This window comes from Bos indicus x Bos taurus, chromosome 5, assembly GCF_003369695.1.
Source record: "Bos indicus x Bos taurus breed Angus x Brahman F1 hybrid chromosome 5, Bos_hybrid_MaternalHap_v2.0, whole genome shotgun sequence".
Taxonomy (NCBI): Eukaryota; Metazoa; Chordata; class Mammalia; order Artiodactyla; family Bovidae; genus Bos; species Bos indicus x Bos taurus.
The window spans coordinates 92,824,640-92,830,547 of NC_040080.1; the positions used below are offsets into that span (position 1 = coordinate 92,824,640).

The 5,908-nt window shown below is 41.0% G+C and overlaps 1 pseudogene; it reads right to left on the reverse strand.

The window, feature by feature from the left end:
• Positions 1-1,001: 1,001 nt before the first annotated feature.
• On the reverse strand, positions 1,002-4,405 carry LOC113893580 (annotated as a pseudogene).
• Between the last annotated feature and the right edge of the window lie 1,503 nt (positions 4,406-5,908).

A 5,908-nucleotide genomic window follows, 5' to 3' on the forward strand; every position in this document is an offset into this window, starting at 1 on the left:
TTGATTCGGTGCTTATTTATTTCTTCATTTCCAGAAAGAGAGGATGAGGAGAGATGCTTGAGCCAATTCATAAAGGATTTTGAAAAAACCTGTTCTGACCCAACATTTTTTCATTAAAATGGATAATTGTTGAATGGAACTATCAGTCCAAGGAGCCTAAGAAGTGACTATTCTCTCATCTTTTCCCCTAGTATTGGGGATATGTACTTGATAATGAAGTTTATTGCCCATTTTGTTCATTCGTATTTTTCTTAGGCAATGTATTTATTTTTAATTAATTTTTATTGGAATAAAGTTGCTTTACAATGTTGTGTTAGTTTCTACTACTGCCAAGTGAATCAGTTATATGTATACATATATCCCCTCTTTTCTGGATTTCTTTCCCATTTAGGTTACCACAGAGCACTGAGTAGAGTTCCCTGTGCTGCACTGTAGGCTTTCATTAGTTATCTATTTTTTAAAAAATTTTTATTTTGTATTGGAGTATAGCTGATTGACAATGCTGTGATAATTTCAGGTGAGCAGTGAAGGGACTTAGCCATACATATACATATATCCATTCTCCCCCAAACTCCCCTCCCATCCAGGTTGCCACATAACATTGAGCAGAGTTACATGTGCTATGCAGTAGGTCCTTGTCAGTTATCCATTTTAAATATAGTAGTATTACAATACGACCTTCCCGTACTTTCTTGCTGTCCCTTCCCCCATCTTCCCCCCCAACCCCAGGAACCAAAATTTCTTTCTCTAAGTCTGTGAGTCTGTTCCTGTTTAGACAACAATTTACAATTTTCATTTCCACTGGATATTTTTTTAAGCCATCATGGCCACAACTGAACCTAGTCACTCAGTAGACTAAGTGTGGATTTCAGAAAGCTTAAGTATTTCCTGTAATCTACTTGTTCCTGAAGTTCTCCACCAGATCCTGCATGAGCTCTGAATCTGGGCAGTCACTAAAAAAAGAGAAGATAATCCTTCCACTCCCTGAGGTTGTTGATGTACTACTCAAACATAGTCACTAGGGTCAGCCTCACGGGCTTGGGTCCCTGCTCCTGAGGCAGGGTCCTCTTGGTGTCCAGGCGCTTGTTTCTCCAGAAACTACATCTGGAGGAAGGCAAGAGAGCCATTTCTTGGAGATAGAGAGCAACAAGCGTCCGTATTACTAGGTTTCCAAGAAGGCTGCAGTGGTGTCCATGGTGCTGGGCTATTAAGAGAATACAGAGACTCAGATTGGGAGGTATGCTCCCCTAATCTTCTTCCTTCTAAACTGACAGATCTCGCTGATGAAATTCCCCCATGGATTTTTGAGCTGTTCCTGCCCTATAAGTAAGTGTGCCTATATCAGTGAATTTTCATCACTTCCTCTCTTTATTTTGGCAAGCAGAATCAAAATTTCAGTTTAAAATGGTTTCTATCCTATGTAATATACAAAGCTTTTATTTTCTAGTGGATTTCAGTCAAAGGGATGTTAAATGTTGTCTAATGATTAACTACTAATCTAAACTCACATTTAGAGCTTGTATCTCTTCTAAAGCATTGTTATAGGTGGCCATGCTCTGTTTCTAGAATAGCTTCTTTTTAAAAGCAAATTATAAATATTTACACATCTCAAACATTTCTTCTTCTCATCTGTATGGAATTTTTTTTTTTTTTTTTACTTTTCTTCTCTTTTTTTTCCCTTCCTACTAGAAAGGTGGGCCAGAACCTCAGAGTAGGTGGTGACTGGCCTTTTCTTTGTATCCCATTGTAGACCTATTAGTGGTAAGTGTTAATCTATTTCATTCTTCCCTTTCTTTTTCTCTGCTTCAGGGTTATCAAGAGTTGACAATGTTTCCTAGGCAGGGATGAGAGAAATTTGCAGGATCTAAATAATTTCCATCATCTCCTGCCTGTGATACACATGGAACCTGTCCTGCATGCCTGTAGAGAGCTCCTCTGAGTCCCCTCCTCTCTTTTCCCCAAGTCTCCCCGGATAGGACATTAGTTGGCTCTCTTGGGCGCTCTGCAATCCCCATTGGGGCAGATACTCCCAGCTCACCTTGTCGATGAAGGAGGCAAACTTGTTGTTAAGGGTCTTGATCTGCTCCCGCTCCTCAGTCCTCACCCGCTGGATGGTGGGGTCGATTTGCAGGTTGACAGGAGTCAGGAGACTCTGGTTGACGGTGACCTCTTGGATGCCTCCAGGGGGAAACACAGGGAAGCCAGAGCCTCCATAGCCACCTCCAAAGTCAGCTTCCCCACCGAGCCCAAAGCCTCTACCAGCCCTAGTACCAAAACCAAATCCACTTCCGGCTCCACCCCTGAAGCCATAGCCAACTCCAATTCTGCCGCCATAGCCACCACCGATGACACAGCTGCCCCCTGTGATGGAGATCCTCTTGGAGCCTCCCAGGTTATAGAGGTTGTGGCTGCCAAAGCCAGCTCTTCCACACACTCCAGTGAGGCCGCCACTGCCCTTGGAGCGGGACAGGGACACGCTGCTGAAGCCAGAGTGGCAGACCCCAGGGACTCTGGCTGAGCTGGCACTGAAGCCCCTGCAGCTGCTGCTTTGGGTCTTCACGGTGGATTTGGTTCCTGAGGAAGAAGAGGTTAAGAAGGGCATGAGAGGAAAAGTATGAGATGGGCTTCCAGTAGCTAGAGTGAAAGGAAGAATGGGCTGGGCTCAGCCCTGGAAAGTGAGCCTGAGACTGGGAAGGGCTGGGCTTTATAAACAATGAGATGATACTTTGGTTATTAGAAAGGATAAGAAATAAGAAGGCTGCTTCTTGGCTTCCTTTAACAAAGGAAAAAATTCTCCTGCATTTGATCTTTGATATCAGTATGAGACTATTCTCAATTAACTGAGGCTAGGAGTTAGAAAAACATCTATTTCTGCTTTATTGACTATGCCAAAGCCTTTGACTATGTGGATCACAATAAACTGTGGAAAATTCTGAAAGAGATGGGAATACCAGACCACCTGACCTGCCTCTTGAGAAATCTGAATGCAGGTCAGGAAGCAACAGTTAGAACTGGACATGGAACAACAGACTGGTTCCAAGTAGGAAAAGGAGTACATCAAGGCTGTGTATTGTCACCCTGCTTATTTAACTTATATGCAGAGTACATCATGAGAAACACTGGACTGGAAGAAACACAAGCTGGAATCAAGATTGCTGGGAGAAATATCAATAACCTCAGATATGCAGATGACACCACCCTTATGGCAGAAAGTGAAGAGGAACTAAAAAGCCTCTTGATGAAAGTGAAAGAGGAGAGTGAAAAAGTTGGCTTAAAGCTCAACATTCAGAAAACGAAGATCATGGCATCCGGTCCCATCACTTCATGGGAAATAGATGGGGAAACAGTGGAACCAGTGTCAGAATTTATTTTTTGGGGCTCCAAAATCACTGCAGATGGTGACTGCAGCCATGAAATTAAAAGACACTTACTCCTTGGAAGGAAAGTTATGACCAACCTAGATAGCATATTCAAAAGCAGAGATATTACTTTGCCAACAAAGGTCCGTCTAGTCAAGGCTATGGTTTTTCCTGTGGTCATGTATGGATGTGAGTTGGACTGTGAAGAAAGCTGAGTGCCGAAGAATTGATGCTTTTGAACTGTGGTGTTGGAGAAGACTCTTGAGAGTCCCTTGGACTGCAAGGAGATCCAACCAGTCCATTCTGATGGAGATCAGCCCTGGGATTTCTTTGGAAGGAATGATGCTAAAGCTGAAACTCCAGTACTTTGGCCACCTCATGCGAAGAGCTGACTCATTGGAAAAGACTCTGATGCTGGGAGGGATTGAGGGCAGGAGGAGAAGGGGACGCCAGAGGATGAGATGGCTGGATGGCATCACTGACTTGATGGACTTGAGTCTGAGTGAACTCCGGGAGTTTGTGATGGACAGGGAGGCCTGGCGTGCTGCGATTCATGGGGTCGCAAAGGGTCGGACACAACTGAGTGACTGAACTGAACTGAGGAGTTAGACTTTGTCTCAAACAAAGGTTTAATATGCATTGAATTATGGATTTTATGGATTTTATGAATTTATGCATTGAATATGCTTTAGTATCAGAATGTACATGCCCATTACCTTGATTTTGCAATTATCATGTCAAGGCTAGCTTTGCTTCATCCGTAATTCCAATCTGATCTTTTGTAATAGCTGAGAACTTGGAAATCTAAGAGCAGTCTATTGTTTATGCTCTAACAGAAAGATTACCATTTTCCCAATGATTATAAATACATTAAATTTGACTTGCTCTTCCCATTATGTAAAAATTAACAGATAGAAAAGTATAAGAACAACATAATAGGTTCTTATTGATCTATCATGGATGGGTGCCCATTATCCAGATTTTGTGATTATTATCTCAAGGTCAACTTTATTTCATCCTTAACTCCACCCACTTTCTTCATCCATCTTAAATTATTTGAAAGGAAATTCCAGAAGGAAGGTCATAGAGTTTCATATTCAATTCAGTGTTTATGTCTAAATGATAGACTTTTTAGAAAATGACCAAAATGCTATTTTTATACCTTAAAAATTTAACAATAATTCTTTAACATCAAGAAGTTTAGTGAACATTCAAATTTCCCTTCATTCTTATTTATTTTCATAATTTGTTCAACTCAGGGTCTAAATAATGTCCATGCATGTTTATTTGGGTGATATATCCTTTAAATAATACATCCTTTATATCATTTTGATCTTAATTTTTTGGCCATTTATTTATTAAATAAACTAGGTTGCCTATTTACAAAGGTCCATACAGTCAAACCTATGGTTTTCCCAATAGTCACATATGGATGTGAGAGTTGGACCATAAGGAAAGCTGAGCGCCAAAGAACTGATGCCTTCAAATTGTGGTGCTGGAGAAGACTCTAGAGAGTCCCTTCGACAGCAAGGAGATCAAACAAGTCAATCCTAAAGGAAATCAACCCTGAATATTCATTGGAAGGACTGATGCTGAAGCTGAAACTCCAGTACTTGGCCAGCTGATGTGAGGAGCTGACTCATTAGAAAAGACCCTGATGCTGGGAAAGATTGAAGGCAGAAGGAGAAGAGCACAACAGATGATGAGGTGGTTAGATAGCATCACCAAGTCAATGGACATGATTGAGAAAACTCTAGGAGAGAGTGAAGGACAGGGAAGCCTGGCATGCTTAAGTCCATGGGGTTACAAAGAGTCAGACATAACTTAGTGACCAAGCAACAACAACAACCTATCCTATAGAGTTTTCCACTCTTTGGCTTTTGTGATTGCCTTCTCTGATATCATTGCATATGAACCCGGGTCTCCTGCACTGCAGGCAAATTCTTTTTTTTTTTTTTTTTAATTAATTTTTTTTTTATTGAAGGATAATTGCTTTACAGAATTTTGTTGTTTTTTGTCAAACCTCAATATAAATCAGCCATAGGTATACATATGTCCCCTCCCTTTTGAACCTCCCTCCCATTTCCCTCCCCATCCCATTCCTCTAGGTTGATACAGAGCCCCTGTTTGAGTTTCCTGAGCCATACACCAAATTCCTATTGGCTATCTAATTTACACACGGTAATGTAAGTTTCCACGTTACTCTTTCCATACATCTCACCTTCTCCTCCCCTCTCCCCATGTCCATAAGTCTATTCTCTATGTCTGTTTCTCTACTGCTTCCCTGTAAATAAACTCTTCAGTGCAATTTTTCTAATTTCTGTATATGTGCATTAGAATGATATTTATCTTTCTCTTTCTGACTCACTTCACCCTGCATAACAGATTCTAGATTCATCCACCTCATCAGAATTGACTCAAATGCATTCCTTTTTATGGCTGAGTAATATTCCATTGTGTATATGTACCACAATTTCTTTATATATTCATCTGTTGATGGACATCTAGGTTGCTTCCATGTTCTAGCTATTGTAAATAGTGATGCAATG